We start from the raw sequence: 20,530 nt of genomic DNA, 5'->3' as shown, positions 1-20,530 counted from the left end.
ATGCGCAAGACCCAGCACCTGTGCTTGACGTTAACACTACTTTACCGCAACGTGAGCGAGAACGACTTCTTGCGCTACTGGCCGAGTTCCTCGACTGCTTTGCGACGACGTCAAGAGTCGGTCGAACGCCCCTAACCAAGCACCGCATAATCACAGAGGACGAAGCGAGACCGATTCACCAAAACCCTTATCGTGTGGCCCCAAAAGAACGTGAAGCGATACAGCAGCAGGTAAACCAAATGCTTGAAGACGATGTGATTCAGCCTTCCAAGAGCCCCTGGGCATCACCTGTAGTTTTGGTAAAGAAGAAGGACGGCAGCCTACGTTTTTGTGTGGATTATCGAAAGCTAAATCAGGTGACAAAAAAAGACGTGTATCCGCTTCCCCGTATAGACGATTCACTTGATAGGCTTCGAAACGCTCGTTATTTCTCTTCCATGGACTTAAAAAGCGGGTATTGGCAAATTGAAGTAGACCCGAGAGACCGTGAGAAAACCGCTTTTGTCACACCAGATGGACTATACGAATTTAAGGTCTTGCCTTTCGGCTTGTGCTCTGCACCTGCTACTTTTCAACGGCTTATGGATACCGTGCTTACGGGGATGAAGTGGAAAACCTGCTTAGTCTATCTTGACGACGTCATAGTGTTTTCCGCAACGTACCTTGAACGGCTCGAAGCCGTTCTGCAGTCTATACGGTCCGCCGGCCTCACCATAAAGCCTGAGAAATGCCACTTTTCCTTTGAGGAGCTAGAGTTCCTTGGCCATGTCGTCAGCCACGCGGGAGTCCGCCCGGATCCTAAAAAAAATTGCCGCTGTCGCACAGTTCCCTGTTCCTTCAGATAAAAAGGCTGTCAGGCGCTTTCTCGGCCTCTGCGCATATTATCGGCGGTTTATTGCAGACTTTGCTCGCATTGCGTCGCCGTTAACTCGCCTCACGAGAGATGACGTTGCGTTTGTATGGGGTGACGAACAGCAAGCTGCTTTTCATGATTTGCGGAACCGGTTACAAACGCCCCCTGTGCTTGCCCACTTTGACGAGACAGCTCCGACAATGCTTCACACTGATGCCAGCAATGTTGGTCTCGGAGCTGTGCTTGTGCAGTGCCAGGAGGACACAGAAAGAGTGATCGCTTATGCAAGCAGAACGCTGTCACGCGCAGAAGTAAATTACTCTACAACTGAGAAAGAGTGCCTCGCCGTGGTATGGGCGGTTACAAAATTTCGCCCTTATTTGTACGGTCGCCACTTCGACGTTATCAGCGACCATCATTCGCTTTGCTGGCTCACAGATCTGAAAGATCCTTCCGGGCGATTAGCACGTTGGAGCCTGAGACTGCAAGAGTTTGATATGACGGTCCTGCACAAGTCACGGAAACGGCATACCGACGCTGACTGCCTGTCTCGGTCACCCATTGAGTCAGCTCCTTCGACCGATGAAGAGGAAACAGCATTCCTCGGTCTTCTCGACACGTCTACCATCGCACAACAACAACGTGACGACCCTGAGTTGCTTGACCTGATTAATTTCTTGGACGGACGAACTAGGACAGCACCTAAAGCTTTCGCAAGAGGATTGTCATCATTTTGCTTAAGGAACAAAGTCTTATACAAAATGAACTTCTCATCGAGCGGATCAAGCTATTTGCTCGTCGTTCCTACTGCTCTTCGTAGTGAAGTACTGGAAGCATGCCACAACGAGGTCACTTCTGGGCATCTAGGATATACGCGGACACTGAACAGAGTGCGACAAAGATATTATTGGCCAGGACTGCCCGTTGCCGTGAAACATCACGTTCGGACCTGCCTAGAGTGCCAGCGGCGCAAGTCACCTCCAACGAAACCAGCCGGTTTGCTACAACCCGTTCAGGTACCGCAAACACCATTTGACCAGATCGGAATGGACCTCTTGGGTCCGCTTCCTACCTCTACTATTGGTAACCGCTGGGTTATTGTAGCAACTGACTATCTCACTCGCTACGCCGAAACAAAAGCTATCCAGAGAGGCACAGCAGCAGAGGTGGCCCGATTTTTCATAGAGAATGTTGTGCTGAGACATGGCGCACCAACCATCGTCATAACAGACCGAGGCTCCGCATTCACAGCCGCGCTTTTAGATAACGTCCTGATGCTCAGTGGCACAAGTCACCGAAAGACAACAGCCTACCATCCACAAACAAACGGACTAACAGAGCGCCTGAACAAAACACTCGAAGACATGCTTTCCATGTACGTGAATATAGAGCACAACGATTGGGACGAGATTCTGCCTTTTATCACGTTTGCTTATAACACGGCTAAACAAGAAACTACACGGATGACTCCATTCAGCCTTGTACACGGACGTGAAGTAAGGACGATGCTCGACGCCATGCAACCACACGAACCTGACGACATTGACACGGATGCCGATGCGTTTACGCAACGTGCAGAAGAAGCCAGGCAGCTCGCACGCGTGCGAATACACCAGCAGCAAGCATACGATGCAGGTCGCTATAATGCCCATCATAGGCCTGTAACTTATGAAACCGATGAAAGAGTATGGGTCTGGACGCCTATACGAAAACGGGGACTATCTGAGAAGCTTCTGAGGCGATATTTCGGACCCTATAAAGTGCTGCGTCGGCTAAGTGACGTCACATACGAGGTCGTTCCAGATAGCCCTCACTGCACAAGGCGCCGCCTACACCGTTCTGAACTTGTGCACGTAGTGCGCATGAAGCCCTACGTCAGCGAGTGACTGTACGAGGGACTTTCGTTTTCACCAAGCGAACTTTATTGTCTAGCATCGAGGCGATGCTCTTTTGGAGAGAGAGCAAATGACGCGTACTCTATCTATAGACGTTTAAAGGACGATGACAGTATATGCATTAACTGACTCTGAGTAGTAGGACAGGGTGTTCGAAGACGAAGAAGATGTCTTTGTGCTGGTGATTCTGAAGCTGCTCCGCCGTCTTGTTCAACGTGTGGTCTCTTGTTCGCGTTGACCCGTGACAATATATATATATATATATATGTATATATATATATATAGTAGGGGATATGGGATAAGAATAGGGCGGTTTGAGAGAGAGGGAGAGTGAACTTTATTGAGAACCAGCAGTTAAGTCGGCTGGGCCTTAGCCTCCCACGATGGGACGTCGAGGTCTAGCCGCGTCGTCGCTTCGTAGGCCTGCTGGGTATTCAGGAGTTGCTTGTCGACATAAGAGCTGCGCAGGGCGGCGTGCCATCTCGACGAGAGGGTCATGGGATTAAGGTCCGGGTATTGATGTTTGCACCCCCATAGCATGTGGGGGAGTGTTTCTGGTTGAGTTTTACAGATATTGCACGTGTGATTTGTGCAGATGTCGGGATATACACTGTAAAAAATTTCCGTAATTTTACAGCAAAAACCTACGTAAAATTTACGTAGACCATTCTGTTTTATGAAAAACGGCGGGATTCTACGTAAAAAAGACGGACGTGAGCTCCGTTATGAAAAACGGCGGGATTCTACGTAAAAAAGACGGACGTGAGCTCCGTTTTTGAAATACGGAGAGCCGTCCGTAATTTCATGAGGAGGGCAACTGAACATGTTACTAGTGAAAAATGAACACGCAAAGAATATAACGAAAAGACACTGTCTACTCTCACTGCCAGTTCACCATAGATAACGCTGTTTGAACATTATTCGCGTGCGAGCATAGTAAACACACAAAAAGAAGCAGGTAGGGTTTGAGCGGTGGCGCTGCTTACCACCCCTTCGTCGCGCCTACACGCTGCGTTGGATTCCTCCAGCACAAACAACTGTACGAGTACTCGCTAATGGCGGACGGTGGAGGTGGTGTTCCTGTCGCATTTGTGATTTCACACTAAATAGGAAGGAATCGGCGCTGGATTGTTACACAAGTAAGTGATTTAAGTGTCCTTTTTTCGTTGTTGGTGCACGTCGCGCGTGCGAAATGCTCCGCGATGGCCGGTGATGGGCTCAATTGTGTTGTGTGAGCACGCTTTTAACGAGATTCCTTGGCCATGAGGATTGACAAAGCGACATTGCGAGTCTGTGATAAAGGGGTGTTTCATTTGTTGTGTTGAATGCATACTCACTACAACTGAGACGTGTAGGCAATATTAGCGGCGTTGACGCCTCTAGTAGCTCCTTTGTCGTCTAATGTGGCCGCTGGTTTACGGACGTTAGCATTCCAGTTAGTACTGTGTTGTGCTGTGTGCTCGGCGTTCCAAAATTAAGTGAAGGCGTTGTACCCGTTATCTCTCTCGACGTGGTGCAACGTTATGTTACCAATATTCGGTGACGCATTGCATCACAGTGAAATTTTTAGCCATTATTATAAGCTTCGGACGCAGTGCCTTGGCTGGGCGTGCATAATCGCAGTGTTCACGCCCGGGATTGAAAGATTGCTCATGTATGAAGACCTCATTGAGCATGTTCGATGTGCATGCCCCTTCATTACAATCAAATGACGGTGGAGCGTGCTTACTGCCATAACCTTGTGCCACTTGCAGTGGTAGGGAACACGGGTGTCACACGGTGCCCTTTCGTTTGTTGTAGAGCCCGAGCAATCGTGCACGATCGCAATTGAAAGTTGTCCGCGTGATACCCGTTAAGAGTCATTGCAAAGGAAACGGATTATTTTCTACCTGGCAATCTGTATTCGTTTTTTTTTTACAGCTACCAGGTTGACGATTAACGTTCTGACGCAGTACGTCAGCATATCACGTATTCTGGGAGGGAGGATTGCCGCTTAATTTCTGCCCATATGCGGCCGTAATTGTAAAACAAATGCATGCGAAAAGTAATTTTTAACTTAACCTTGACATAGAATAGTGGTGGCCAAACGTGCATTACGGACGTTCCAAAGTTATATATATTCCTAACAAGTGTAAAAACAAACCAAACTATATGTCAACACTGATGTTGAAGGGAGGTTCACACTTACTGTCTCGAGTTGCATAGCCTAATTTTCAGCTTACACGCATCACTGCAATAATTCTAAAATGCGTGCATGTGTTGTAAGTTATGCAGGGCAAAATTTTTGTCAGCTCATTTTTCTAATAGAAAGTGCTTCATAAAGTTTTTTTGCAAAAAGTTAAACGAGGCCCTTAGCACTTTATAAAATACTGTGAGCTATCTCACAGCAATAACAATAACTCAGTGACGAGCTTATATGCAATAGTGTAATTGTATATAAAGATGTTTGTGCTTTGCTTTGGATGACCGGTCAGAAAGTAACTGATATCAGTATTTCATTTGCAGCTGTTGCACCAGTGAAGGATGTCTGTGTGCTGCCTTGCATTCAGTTTCTCAGTCATGGGGGCCTGCTTGCAACACCAGTGGCAAAGCAGTCTTGCATTGTGCTATTTGTTCTGGTAAGCTGTGCCATTCTATCATATATCAGTCATGCATATGCAGTCCTAATGGACATTGATTGCAAATGTTGGTTGAATGACAATGCCTATACAAGTATAATAATTATTGCAGATGCATCCAAAAGATAAATGATGTTTTGTTCTTCCTGGGGCAACCAATTGGTTCAGCATGAGGACGTCGACTTGAAAGTGGGATTGTTTCATACTTGTCTCGGTTGCACATGAGTTGTGTTCAAAAAACGCTAATAGCACCAGATTTCGGGATATGAGGCAACAGATAAAACATGCACCAATAAAAATTCTTCGTTTAGTTTGCCTCTATGAGTATGCAAAAACACCTGCATACTGACCTCTAACACTGTCATGCATGGGCTCCATGGTAACTAAGTGTAGCCACAGTTAAGCTCACTGTTAGCCACTGCTCAGCTTACTATAATAGGTGAAGATGCCTCGACGGATTTGCGTGTGACATTGGAAGGTATCATAACAAGGTAAAATATAGCTTCAGCACACAGCTGTGTCACGTGGTCAGATGACCAAAATATATGAATATTTTGAAGGGAATGAACAGCACTACTGCCAGAATGAAGTGAAGGTGAAGGGCACAGCAACACATTCCCTTTATCCTGTCTATGGCACCATTCAGTTCCTTCCTATACATGCACCAACCAGCCCAGTTCAGAACGCTCTAGCAGTTCATCTGAAATACCTTAATTTGTCTAGAAGATTAAGTGTATACACACTAGTGTATACACTGTGGGGGCTATTCTGCGAGTTTTGTATGTTTTGAACATGTGCCATGAGGATTCTTCATTGCTCAAAACTTGATATACAACTGCACAAAGCAGCATCAATAGCTACGTTGCTTCCCCATCTTGTGTCGAGGGTCTGTGCGTGTTTCCTAAGATAGTCCTTGTGTCGTCGTCCTGTTTGTCCTACATAATTGCTGCTGCAGGGCAGTAGGATGTTGTAAACAGCACCAACTGCACTTCCTATGATCTCCAGCACATACTTCTTGATGCAGACTTCTCGTCTTGACCTGGTCCGGTTGACATTTTCGTACCTGACCAGTTTGTTGGCCCTGAAAATAAAAAGGTAGTTCCAACTCTCCCTAGCAATTTGCTTGAATTGACAGCTTCCTTTGTATTGTATAGCAGTGATAGGCCTTGGCTTCCTTGAAGTACTCCGATTGAAGACTTCACCTATGTTCAGCTCCGTTAAATGCTTCTTGGCAACGCATGGCGAAAGGCAGTGCGAACACACTGTTAAAAGCAACCATACTTGGGTCTTGACGCTCCCCTCCACTTCGTGGTAGTGCCCTTGTGTTCCTGTAGCAACAACACGGTTCAGTGTTCAAGTGCGCTAATAGAAAAGGCCAAGACACTTGAGTGTGGGGCATAGATCCAGCACGATGCTCACCACAAAAAACCTTCAAGCCAGATATTGGAGCTTGCCTTCCAGCAGTTTTACTTCCATGAGCACACCTGGCACTGTGGAGGAGACATTAAAAAATGGCTGAACTTCTTGAGTAGCCTTGCTTGGCAACTTCTCACAGACAAAAACACTGTCAGGTAACCGTAAAACACTAGCTATTGTGGGCACCAGTGTAGTAAAGTTATTCATTGGCAACTTTCTCCTCTATATTAGGTCAAGTAAGGCTACTAAATGGGTAGAGTGATTTTCTTCCTGTCTTCTCTGCAGTGCTAGATCAGTTCACTTACGGGGAAAAACTACCACTAGACAGTGATCTTCCATTTCTGGACCGCAGGGTTTTCTTTGGTTAGTGTTATGTATGCTGGAGCTATGCCCAATGTTAGGAGGAGGGTATTCTGCCTTCCGCATCGGCACACTCTTTCGCTGTGAAGCTCATCACAGGAACACCAAAAGGCGTCCTCAAGAAATCGAGGCATCACCAAGTGGAGGAGAGCTTCTGAACCCATGTCTAACATTTCCTTAAAGTGTGGTGGCCACTGTTATATCATATTCACAAGGTCAGTCATAGTGTCAAAGAGACTGTTGGGAAAGCTGGAACTTTCCTTTTATTTTTCACGTCGAGCAATCTGGGTACATTGTGTGAAAAGGGTGACTCGGACCGAGCCTTGACGCAAAGTGTAGCAAAAGGCAGAACAGCAGTTCAACTGTGCGGTTGTTGTTTACATTATCCCGCTATCCAGCAGCTGCAACTACGCAGGACAACAAGCCTAGTATATATATGTTTGTCTGTAAACAAAATTCTTTGCCTGCATTCATGTTGTCTAGCCTTCTCCCGTCTTTTCGTGCTGTCCCCAAGTAATCGCATAGGTACACTCTTACATAACTTGCAATTATAAGATTCATGCTTGGGAATATAATCGGAAACTGTGCCATATGGATGACATAATTCATTACACGTGGTGTTAAAGTGGCTGTGCAGTCTGGGTAGGGGCTTCAAATCTGCTTGTTATAGCAATTCATAAGTTGCTTCCAAAACTTGAGATACAAAGATTCAAGCTATGTCTGTGAAAACAGTGCATCATGTTACAAGGAACTGTTAGAACACTCATGGGAAATAGCTCGGTATTGCGAGAGGTTGTAGAAACTTGCTTCAACTTGCTTTCTACAGAATTTTATAAAGATGCTTTTTTAACTCCCGCATCTGTCGTGTTGTCTCATCACAAAACTGTAAACAAATATGAGTATTACGCCTTGAGTTTCAGTAAAGATTACATGAATATGATTAATCCTTTCCGATGCTATGCACACAATTCAATACACCAAGATAGTGCATTAATAGCAATGGCATTGATTAAAGTAAGGAGATTTAAAATGTGTCCCGTACATATTCAAACTCTTCTAATTGAAATAGTGCTGCATGTTTGAATTACACAGGCAAATTGTTTTAGTAAAGGAAGTATGAAGGTAGATGGTTGAGTACTTTGCTTGGTGTATGTAATTGTATGTATGTCACTTCTTTCATCGTTTTTCACAGTGTGTTGCACCAGTCATAATTTTCGAATGGCTGGATAGGTGCTATTCAAGCCTGGTAGACATGAAATAGTTGATGTTTGCAAATCTGATGTACTTGCACTGAGTTTTTGCATGGAGTGCACATTCCATAAACTTGACAAACTCACTAAAGAACTGAAAACTCCTAATCTATTGTACTTCTGTAAGCATTTTATGAATATGAAGATGTAAGAAATGCGATGAATCTAAGTTTTCAATCAACACAACTAATTGGCATGTGAAAGGGTTAAGGAAAGAGGCTCCTTGAAACAATTTCTCGAAACATCGCAACATACCACCTGAGGGTCTCCAACCTTAACCTCTTACTACTGTTTTGCAAATCACAATATTGACTGAATGCAATATTTTTCTGACCAGTCTTTCATGTAATGTAAAGAAAGTTAACACGCCTAGTCTTACATGAAGATAAATTCGAAATCATTTATTTATAGCACTCACTTAGCAGCAGTTCTGAACTTTTCTTTATCAGTATAGTACTTGTGATTCACCTTTGTATTGCTGAGTACAGGTAGAGATATGGTTAGTTGTTTACTAGAAAGGATCCCGAATTTTCTACCTTCTGATTGTAGCTTAGACCGTCACTTGTACTTCACAAGGAGTGGACTGTGGTAGCTAGGAAATATAGTTTTCCTGAGAATTTGCATGCATGCAATTTTGATTCTGTCTGCTAGCATGTTTGTATTACAGCATGAATTTCATAGATTAGAGGCTCCATGAAGGTACATTCTGTCGTTGAATGTCTATGAGATGGTTAAGCAGGTTGACTGTATCTAGTTACAACTCCTCATGTCCTGTGGCAGTTACGTTTGTGTGGTTTGGTGCTGTCAGTGTAAGCTTAACATTTCTTTCCTTCTCCCAGGAAGTACACAAGCATTGAGGAGCCATTTGACCTGCCACTACACTGATACGGTATTTGGTAGGTTCTATTACAGGTTTTCTTTCGTGTAGTAGTACCTGCTATAATTCTGTATAACGTGTTCAGACCTTTAGTCAGCAGGCTGTTTGACAACAGGTGTTTACAAATGAATAACTAACAAGATTTTCAAGATCATTAGTGATGCAATCGTTGCACACTGCTGCATTTTTCTGCAAATTAATTGATGAGCCATCCAGCAGGTGCTGCTCTCCTGCCTTAATGCACAAACCTTCAAATACTGTTAACCCTATATCACAAGTGTACAGCAAATGGAGATGACTGTTCACAGTGACAAGTTCATAATGTTTACTTACATGCAAAAGGGAGTCAAACGTCAGGTACACATTGAAGTTTTCCAAAACTAGTTCATCATCATAGTGCATAAATGAAGAAGTAATCTTAGCGCAATAAAAAATACACAGGCACAAGAAAGGGAGACAAAGACAAGCGCTTGGTGACTCAGAAGTGTGTGACATATATGTTCCAACCAATTATTATTTTCTAAATTTTCTTCTACTGATCCAGGATTCCTGTGACTACTTGCCTTAGGTAACATACTCTGTTGCCTTCTTGCCCTAGAAAACATAACTAGTGCCTTCTTGCAGCCCTTTAAACTGGCAACATCTTCACCACCGACAGTATAGCATGTTCAGATAAATTCAACTAGACATGCCTGGTGACCACTTAATTTTGGTGAACAAATTTATTTTGTGCCCGAGCCTGATGACAATGAAATCAATGATATCTTCTATTTTGTTGTAGCGCAAGCTGAACGACAAGGACAACAGAAAGGCAAATTTGACGCACTGCCAGCGTTAACGTTCAACAACAGATTCGTTTCCAGTTCTCATCAATATATATACCCTGAAAACGTCATACAACACGTGTAAAAGCTCGGTAAACATGAACTAAAAAAAACGGGAACCACACGCATGCAGTTTTTTAGCCACATAGATTGACAGACATGTAGACGTTTAACGCGAACAAAGATCGCATCATCTTCCACCTGCTTCTACTCATGATAACTGTTTTTTTTAATCTAGGTTTGCGCTTGCATCTTTGGCAATGAAGGGCAAGAAAACCATCAGCAGCCAGGTATTTACTTTGTTATTGTGTTCTCGTAGCCTGTCATTTATACATCTACCAGTTTGACCAATGTAGGACCGTCCACACTCAAAGGAATGTCGTATAAAACACACGTGATGCAATCAATGAATTTGTTTTTATGTTCATTTTCGCTTGCAGTATCCGCAATTCTTTCTGGCGTTGTCTTCCTACACAGGCTCTCCAATTTATTAGGAGCTGAAAAAACTATGTTGATATCAGACCTTCCAACAATCTTTATTCTGTGGGAGAAACTATGTATGTAGGGGATGACAGCAACCTTTCTTTTCTTTATGTCGGTGTTTGTACCATTCACTTGCTCGGAACCTTTTTTCACTTGGCTCGGGTAACCAGCGCCGCTTAAACGTGAGACTTGCCATCTGAAGCTATTGTGCATTAGGTGCCGGCATGGCTTCTTGAGCGCTTCACTGAAACACACCTTCATGATTCTCCCTCTTCAAGTTTTGTATGCATGGAATGAAATGGTAAAAGTGGCTTACTTGCCCTAGGTTCTTAACCCCAGTAGGTTTTGTTATCGGTGAGCACAAAAGTAATGTGAAGGAATCCAAACTTCCCGTCACATGGCTATCCTGCACCTAATGCACGATTGCTTCGAACGGCAAGTCTAACGTTTAAGCGGCTTTGTTCACCCGAGCCACGTGCTCATGTCAGTCGCAGCAGACTGCTTAAAAAGGCACAGCAAAAAGGTTCTGAGCAGGTATATGGTACAAGTACCGATATAAAGAAAAAGATTGCTGCCATGCCCTACATACATAGTTTCTCCCACAGATTAAAGATTGCTGGAAGGAGTGACATCAATGTTGTTTTTTCGACGCCTACTAAATTAATGAGCCTGTGTGGGAAGTCAAGGCCAGAAAGAATTTTGGATACTGCATGCGAGAAGGAACATAAAAGCAAATTCATTGATTATATCGCGTGTGTTGTATACCGCATTCCTCTTGAGTGTGGAGGGTCCTACATTGGCCAAACTGTTAGATGTATAAATGACAGGCTATGAGAACACAATAACAAATTAAATACCCTGGCTGCTGACGGTTTTCTTGCCCTTCATTGCCAAAGATAAGTGCAAACCTAGATTCAAAAAAGCAGTCATCATGAATAGAAGCAGGTGCAAGATAATGCGCTGAACTATAGACACTAGAAACATATCAACATTTGGTGACGCATGCATCAGTAAGCCTTCAATTTCATTATCCTCGAAAGAGCTTGATTATCTTTGTTCGCGTTAAACGTGTACATGTGTCAATCTGTGTGGCTAAAAAAACTGCATGCGTGTGGTTCCTGGTTTTCTTTAGTTCATGTTTACCGTGCCTTCACACGTGTTGTTTGACGTTTTGAGGGTATATATAGTGACGAGAACAGGAAATAAATCTGATGTTGGAAGTTAACACTGTGTGCATGTCAAATGTGCCTTTCTGTTGTACCTGTTGTTCAGCCTTGCGCTGCAATAAAATAAAAGATGCCATACAAACAAGCCCCTACAGCTACCCTCATTGTTAGTTTCGCCAGAAAAAGAATTGTCTTTGAAAATAAAATATAGAAGCACCTGTTCAGTTGGAAGCATTTTTTTCTGGATTCTGCCAAATCCGTATTTTGATTAATCCCAAAGAAAAAGTGTTGTGGCTATGGCTCTAAGAATATTTTGGCACAGACTGCAGGCAAATAGCATGAATTCCAACTAATTACCACGGAGTATCCCTGCTACGATATAAAGTAAAACTTTGAAAACACATCATTGCATATGTTTTAAGTTCAGTGTGTTTTTCTCTGCATCTATTAACAGCACGGAATTTGGCCATCCTGTTGCCATTGAAGTCGCAGACATTTGGGCAAATAGCTCTGCCCTCGTTGACTCTCAAAATCCACGAGAAGCGCTCATATTTGGACATTGCTTTAGTTTGAGCTTTACTTTAAAATTTCTTTAGGAGAGGCGGAATTCCCAAATTAAGCACGTCACCCAAGTAATGCTGTCTGGAACGACATGTTGCATTATTTGTGTGGTTCTGGGGTTGCCAGTCAAGGAATGGACAGAATAAACGGTACTGCCTGTAGCTGCCACATATGGGGTCCATGTGTACTTGTTGCAGGTTCATTTACGTCACGAAAGTGCTACAGGTTACTTCGAAAAGCACAGACTGACAAAACGGCAAATTTTTGGGGGAACACAGCGACTTATGTGGATTGACGTTGGGTGGTGTGTCTATAATTATAACTTTTTAAGGGGGTGGAGATAGTATGTTGACGCACTGACGACCATAACTTTCAATTATCATTGCTTAAGTAAAAAGTATATTGCATATTGATACTTTCATGACAAAAACCAACCAAATCTGAAAGAGGCTGAAAGGCACACATGTTGTATTGCAAGGCATGCTTTCTTCATATTGTTGCTAATTTATAAGCTGGTCATCTGGACAGTACCTCTGGCTTGGTTGTTTTGCATCGGAATTGTACAACATGAGTGGTTTGAGCTCGTTTTAAGAGTGCTTCATTGTTTTGGGAAAACAGTGAAATCTGCAAGGTTTTCTATTAGAGCAGTGAAAGTTGAAAGCCATGGTCCGCAGTATGGTGGGGGTCGTGGTAGCTCTACCTACATGCAGAAAATGTAATCTCTGACTGTCAATGTGCACGTGAGAGTTTTGCCTGTTCCAAGTGAGCCATCAATTAACTTGGGTAGATTTCATCTGAAGTTTTTCATGTTATAAGGCTAGGAACATATACCAACAAGGCAGAGTATGACATTTTTTTTAGAGCACTGGTAGTTACATTTGTGACTTGGAAATCATTTATTGATAATGTATCTGACTATAAACGGTGATGATGGTGGTACAGTAAACCTTGTTACAAGAGGCACCCAAGGGACTCGGGAAACATGTCTCTTGTAACCAAAATTCTAAAAACACTGAGGAGTCGGACTAGACCACTTTATTATACATGAGCACCAAAGTGTGTTTAAACTCATCTTTGATGCGAACAGAGCTGTCTCATGGAAACATGGCTATGGCTCCGGAGTTTGATTACCGGCACACAAAGCGACCAGTACCGTATACGCTGTGACAGAAATCCAACTCAATGGTACTCTGTCACAGAGTCGGTGTGGGAGCGCGACGATTATAGAAGCATAATGGCAGAAAATTCAGTGAAATTGGTAGTCTCAACCATGTGATGAATGACAGCCGGCTGCGGAACGAAACAAAATAGAGCCAAGGGAGTGAAAATTGCAGCGCATACCGGTTAGTACGACGTTAGCCGCATTACGTGAGCGTGTCTGGGTTGTGTCTCTTGTAAATAGTGAAGAATTTGCTCCAGGGACATAAAAAAAGTTGTCCTTAGTAACCGAGTGTCTCTTGTAACCATGTCTCTTGTATGCAATGTTGTTAACATGGCGAACATAGGAAAACCAACCAAACCATTTTGAAATGTCTCTCATAACCGAGTGTCTCTTGTAACGAGATTTTACTACTAACAAAGAGTCTTAATTGATTGTTTTTTTTTCCTTTTCAGGCAAAGGCAGGAGGCATCTGCAAGCAACCAATCATTCCGATTCTCAACCAATCCTTCTAGTCAGCCCATTTCTAGTGTCTTATCTTGCAAGTTTTTTTCAGTAAAGCACAATAAACACGCAGTTTCGTTCAGATTCAGGTGGCTTGTTGCTTTTTGGGCACGAATTTGTATGTATGCTTTGTACACGTCATGTACAGAACTCAAATGCAACATGGCAACACTGACACGAAGATGAAGCGGTGTAGAAGACAGTTACACAAGGAGGAAACGTGCACACACAGCATGTTCAGTGTGGTGTATGTCCACTTATGTGCATTGATTTCTGCCCCATTTCAAGCTATATCTGATGCGAGTTAGCCATGTTGTAATGTACAACTTGGTATAACTTGTTTCAATAAAACAAACAATTTTCTCATTTGCTGGTGATATACACCCGCATCATCATTTACAAAACAAATTTTGCACCTGTTGATACGAAGCAAGATAAAGCTGAACAAGTTCGTACGAATTCATGGTACAGGCACGCAAGCATAGAAGACATGGACACAAGAAGAACAAAAAAAAAGGCGTTTCTGTCTTCCTTTCTGTTCTTTTTGTGTGTTTTATGTGCATACTTTTCCTCACTACGGTCTGTCCGTTTTTAATTAGGAAAGTACGGTGCTCAATTTACAGAATTTCCGTTCTACGGAGCTCACCGTTTTGTATTTGGAAAATACAGACAATTCCGTGATCAGAACTACGGAAATAACCATTTTTCATTCGACGGAAATCACCGTTTTCCATTCGACGGAACTCTCCGTTTTCCATTCGACGGAAATCACCGTTTTCCATTTGACGGAACTCTCCGTTTTCCATTCAACGAAAAAAAATTTTACAGACTATCCGTTTGACGGAAACGCTGTTTTTCATTTACGGAAAAGTGTCCGGCAACGTTTTACCTTCAACTTTCACCGTAAACTGAAGAAATTTTTTTTACAGTGTACGATGTGATAGCGTGTGAGGCAGGGGTATGTATTGGTCTGTAACAGGCGAAGGGTGGTTGAATGTGCTCTGTTTAACTTGCGGTGAGGGGTGGGAAAGATTCTTCTTGTGAGGTAAAATTACTTCACAAGGCCGTTGTATCGTGTAAGGCGGTCGCGTCCTGTGGGTGCACATGCGCCGTCTCCGCACGGTTGACTAGTTCTCGTGCTACGGAGTGTGTAACCTCGTTGAGGTTGGTGAGGTGCCGGTGGACACCGCCGGCGTGTGCTGGGATCCAGACGAGGGTGATTTGATTTTCAGATGAATGCGGGGCTTGATGTAAGATACGGAGGGATTGTTGAGAAATACGACCCTTGATGTGGTTGTTGATTGCAGTGTGAGAATCGCTCACTATGGTGTAACAGGCTGGGTCAAGAGTGGCCAGGGCTATGGCCACTTCCTCGGCCATCTCAGCATTTTGGGTAACGATGCTGGCAGCATGTTGGAACAAGTCACCTGCTGTGGTAACCACCGCAAAGCGACGTCCTTCTTGGTATTCAGCTGCGTCGACGAAGGTGACACCCGCGGTGTTGGCATAATTAAGCTTTGATGAGGGAGGTAGCTCGTGCCTTCCTGCGTTCTTTGTTGTGATCTGGGTAGATGTTTTTTGGAATAGGGTCTGCGTATATCCATTTCTGAATGTCGCGTGGTATTGGGTGTTTGTCTCCATGTTGAACATGGTAGGTGATATCAAGCTTGGTTATAATGCTGCGGCCTGTTTCCGTGAGGGTAAGCCGCTCCAGTTGCGATTGACGTTGCGCTTCAATTAACTCGTCTAGAGTGCTGTGGATACCTAATTGTGGTAGAAGTTCCGTGCTGCTGTGGTTGGATAGTCCTAAGGCTTGCTTATAGGCTCCTCGGATGAAAACGTCCACTTTAGTCTTTTCAGCTTTGTACAATTTGAGAAAGGGCGCAACGTAAGTAATGTGACAAATGATAAAATATTGGACAAGACGGATGAGGCCTTCTTTCTTCATACCCCTTCGTCGGTTGGAAACTCGTTTCAGCAGTCTGGATGTATTAGCCATCTGTCGAAGGATCTTGGAGATAGCCATAGATAGCCGGGTTCTATGGTCATGAGAGTACGTTTATTTATAACTGCTCTGTTCTCGTTTTGTGTTGAAGCATCACGGTGCCGACGTGGACGCGGCCCGCCTCGGCCTGAAAAGACCGGGCTTCAGGACTCTAATAAAGTTTTGTGAATGAATGAATGAATGAATGAATGAATGAATGAATGAATGAATGAATGAATCTTCGTTATCTTCGATGTTGTTGCCGTGTTCTCCCTTCTCCCTGATAATTGCGTACCGATCATGGTTCTCATTTGAGGAGCTGTCAACATTTTTTAGAGAAACTGCGCAAATATTTTTAAGCGTGCATAGAGATAATTTAGTTATCAAGCTGAAATTTAATTAGGCACGACAACCTTCCAGAACCACTCAACGGAGGGATCCAACCCTGACTATTCTGAAGCTGTGGATAGTAATTTGCCCTGGCATTTGTAAATGACATTGAGGCACCCTTCAGTCTGCAAGGCAAAGACAGTGATCGGGACAATTTATCGTTCTTCGGTTAAACAACCTTAGCAGCAAATGCGGCTCTGATATCCCTGGAACAGCTTGCGCACAGGTGGAGGAACAATGGTGACTGGACAGCAGTGAAGGCAAGCTAACATTAGATCAGTTAGAAAGTTTTCTAAGTGTAATATTTCGTCATTCCACGCGACATTGAAAATTCGAAGCGGCGGAAGCCCCGTTAGGACTCGTTGGCTTAGCGCGTGAGCCACCACGTCCCCAGTTGTTAATACCCGGATCGCCCCTACCGAGCGTAAACGATGGCTTCATCAGAAGCCAAGAATCTCCAAATAACCCCCCCCCCCATTCCTAATAACGGGGACACAAGAATTTCCGAAGCGGGGACTAGCAAAAGCCAAGGGATCGCCGCCCACAACCAGGCGACGGACGTCAGGCAGTTAGTTCTGTCGCAGTGACTGCGATAGGCTGTCAAGCAAAACGACAGTTGAGAGGCTTCCAACAACAAGAATAAAATTAACAGAGAGCCATCAGCTGGCCGCGCGAAAGGAGACGGGCAAAACGGCGAGACGGGCACTGGTCGTCGCAACATGCGCCCGGCGAGGGGGAAGCATCTACCACCACTACCGAAGAATGACATCAAAATAATACTGAAACGACACAAGGGACTAATGATCAAGGAATACCTGAAAAAAGAAATACCACAAGCGATTATTCGCGCTACCTGGACGAGAATCCAAGAAACTGGACGGAACCAACGAAAAATTACTGGAGAGGATTTTATACTGCGAATCCGAGAGGGGACGAATATCATCATTGTATCCACACCATCATTGGAGGGGGCGGACTTCAGTTGTCAAATAACATGCATGGAGCTCCGAGGCAAACAACACCTCTTCAACGTGTACGTATCGGATCCAGATGATAGCTACAAAGTGGTGGTGCTCGGATTCCCAGCACACACAGATCAGCAGATCTCCAGCAACACCTGCGAGTCAGGGCGCACGGAGTGACTATCGAAAGGGCCCGTATGCTTGGAAGTTCAAACACCACTCTCCTCACCTTCTCGGGAGGCACGCACCCCAAATGCGTGTGCTACATGGGAGTAGAGATGCGGTGTACGGAGTACAGACCGACAGTCCAAATGTGCCTGGAGTGCATGCAAGAGGGACACCACTCGGACGTGTGTCCGAACCCCAAGAACATGTGCCGGGGCTGCGGACTCCAAAATCCATCCCCACAAGGACACGAATGTGAAGTGCAGTTCGCCGTGTGCAGCGCGGTGGGGCACGACACGCATCGGTGCCCAAATAAACTGATTGCCGCCAAGCGCGGGAAGACGACTCGCCAGTCACGATCGCGGGAGGGCTCGGAGCAGAAGACCAAAAAGATACCGGGGCGCTGGTTTGAGTCGATGGAGGCGGAGGACTTCTACCGACGCCGATCGAGATCGCCACACGGGAGCACAGCGAAGAGCAATACCCCCTCGAGGGACGTCTCCAGCTCCAGGGCTTCGGAGCGGTCGAATTCGCAACTGCCTAAAAAAACAGCAGGTGAGCTGGGTGAGGTTTGTTTCTCCCAGTGCTTCAAAACAGAACACTGGCGAAAATGATAAATGCATTCAGAAAATTCAAAAGGAAGACGCGTGACTTAGCGAACAGCTCTTAGAAAAAAAACGCAAACAAAAATCCCTAGAGAAGCAAATGTCAGAGTTAGAGGCGCGACTAAATAACAAAATGCAACAGCTGTAAATGCCGCGTCAGACTAAAGAAATAGCCGAGACGAACGCGGCGGCAGATATAACCTCGGACTCCGCGCCGTCTCCGACAACCCCATTCTCAAATAACGCGCAAACAGCAGCGCAAATCCAAACAATGATAACGAAAAACCTAAAAATATTCATACACTAAATGATGACGTTAGTCAATCAAAATCAAATGGAATATCAGCAGCTATGCACGAACGATACTGAAAAACATCAGGTATTGGTGGCAGAACAACTTAAGGCAGCCACGAAGGCTGTTCCGACCAAAAAACGCGCAATTGCGATTGGAGCGGGTTCGGCAAAAGCTAAAATAAGCCACTGCATAACAGAATCCGAAAGCTCGGACACGTAAACGTCACGGGCATAAAGCAAGAGTGGGCAACTTGGCTAATCACACTAAGAAACCACAACGATTAACAAATTCAGAACAATTGGACATCTGGCAATGGAACTGCTGCTCCTTCTTCAGGAAAACGGCAGCGCTCGGACAGTTTATCAAAAACTTAGAAATCGCTCCAGAGGTGATATGTCGGCAGGAGGTCGGAACCACGCCGACCAAAATGTAGGGATACTACACCCTAAGTGATCCCTAAAATTCGAAGGTCGCCACGCTGGTGAGCAAGTCTATAAACACTCAAGTATTAAGACTTCAACAAATTCATGGAGATACTCATTACATCTATGTTATCAGTGCGATGCAAAAGAATCGAAGTAAGGTACACACAATAATCAAAACTTGTACAGTCCCCCCAAAGCAAAGGGACGATCTACAATAAATTCTCTCTGCTACTAAAGATTTAACGGGCACCAGGGATAAGGCGGTGATAGTGGGGGACTTTAACGCACCCCATATACTATGGCGATACGCGAAACCATCGCCCAAAGGGTTCCTACTCGAGTGCGCCGCCACGGCCTTGTGTTTACGGCCAATAAATCAAATTACCAAACCGACGCGCACGAGTGACAGCGTCAGCAGAGACACGGCGCCCGACCGAGCATTTCCAATTAACGTCAGATACGTACAATGGGTATCTCTCGACGAAAACCTGGGAAGCGATCACGATATAATCAGAATAGCGCTTTTCACATCCAAAATACGGAGAACAATACGAACCACCAAATTACCTACGGCCTCATTATAGAGAACTCCAGAGGGCGCTGGAGGAGTCGGATACCACCCCGACCAATATGCGGGAAAAGAATAAATTCCTTCAACAAGTGCCCGGGGACACCACCAAAGCCATTGAGCGCACAGCGGAGGCGCCGGTGATAGACTCTCACCAAGTCAGCCTAATGGAAGAGAGGCGGAAACTCGTCAAGAGGTCAGAAAGACAACGCCTAAACAAACACCTGAAACACCGCATCACTCTCTTGCCAGAAAAAGCCCAAGGCCACGCCAACGAGCTAGAACGAGTGGGCGACGTTCTGCGGAAACCCATCAGGGACTCTGGGAACGACCAGTACGTGGCGAATACTCCGGAGCATGCTAGACCCAAGTAGCACATGTACTGAGAATAACAAGAAGCTCCAAATTATAGCCGACAACTTCGAGGGTACAGACCAAGAACTAGTCGACGTCCTTCAGAACAAATACATAGGACCCTCACCCGCAGCGGGATGGCCCTACACGACGAGACCATACGCGGGAGAGGCAAACGCTAAATTAGACGAAGAAATAACGTACGCGCAAGTGTACGAAGCGGCACAAGCCGCAGTTAAAACTCGGCACTGGGCCCAGACACGATCACAAAGTCAATGATTCGAAACATGGATTTTGTGGGCCCTAGCGAAAATAACAAAGATTTTCAATAACCAGTACTGGGCCAAGGGAGACTTGCACCAAAAATGGAAATTGGCTAAAATAATCATGATCCCCAAACCGAAAAGAATTCCTCGATCGACACCCTCCAGCCGGTATCGCTCACGTCCTGCCTCGGTAAGCTCTATGAGAGGGTGATCAGATCAGGGTGTAGCAGACTACAGCGATACCTGGAAGAGCGGAGCTGGTTCCCAGGCTCCATGACAGGATTTCGCACAGGTTTATCGTATCAAGACGCCTTCCTCCTACTTAGGACCGAAATTCTAACTAATATACCGTACGGTGACGAGAGACTAGTCCTAGCACTAGACCTCAAAGTAGCCTTTGACAACGTCTCTCACGAAGCAATACTCGAGAGAGAGAGAGAGAGAAAGCACTTTATTTGCACCCGTCAGAGAGTATGGGTGATCGGGGTGAGACGCAGCTCCTCCTTTCACCGCCTACCTCCCCCCTAGACGTCGGCCGGAATCAGTTGGC

At 44.9% G+C, this 20,530-nt stretch overlaps 1 long non-coding RNA gene across 1 annotated transcript; it reads left to right on the top strand.

The window, feature by feature from the left end:
• Nucleotides 1-3,728: 3,728 nt before the first annotated feature.
• LOC125942257 (uncharacterized) lies at nucleotides 3,729-14,281 on the top strand. The gene is made up of 4 exons (XR_007464939.1): nucleotides 3,729-3,887; nucleotides 5,254-5,366; nucleotides 9,232-9,288; nucleotides 13,918-14,281. It is a non-coding gene; the product is annotated as an uncharacterized LOC125942257 (long non-coding RNA).
• The last annotated feature ends 6,249 nt before the right edge of the window (nucleotides 14,282-20,530 follow it).

The sequence above is a fragment of the Dermacentor silvarum genome, chromosome 1 (assembly GCF_013339745.2).
Source record: "Dermacentor silvarum isolate Dsil-2018 chromosome 1, BIME_Dsil_1.4, whole genome shotgun sequence".
NCBI classification, from domain to species: domain Eukaryota; kingdom Metazoa; phylum Arthropoda; class Arachnida; order Ixodida; family Ixodidae; genus Dermacentor; species Dermacentor silvarum.
The sequence above is the reverse complement of the archived record's forward strand: the minus strand, read 5'-3'. Positions and strand labels throughout refer to the sequence as shown.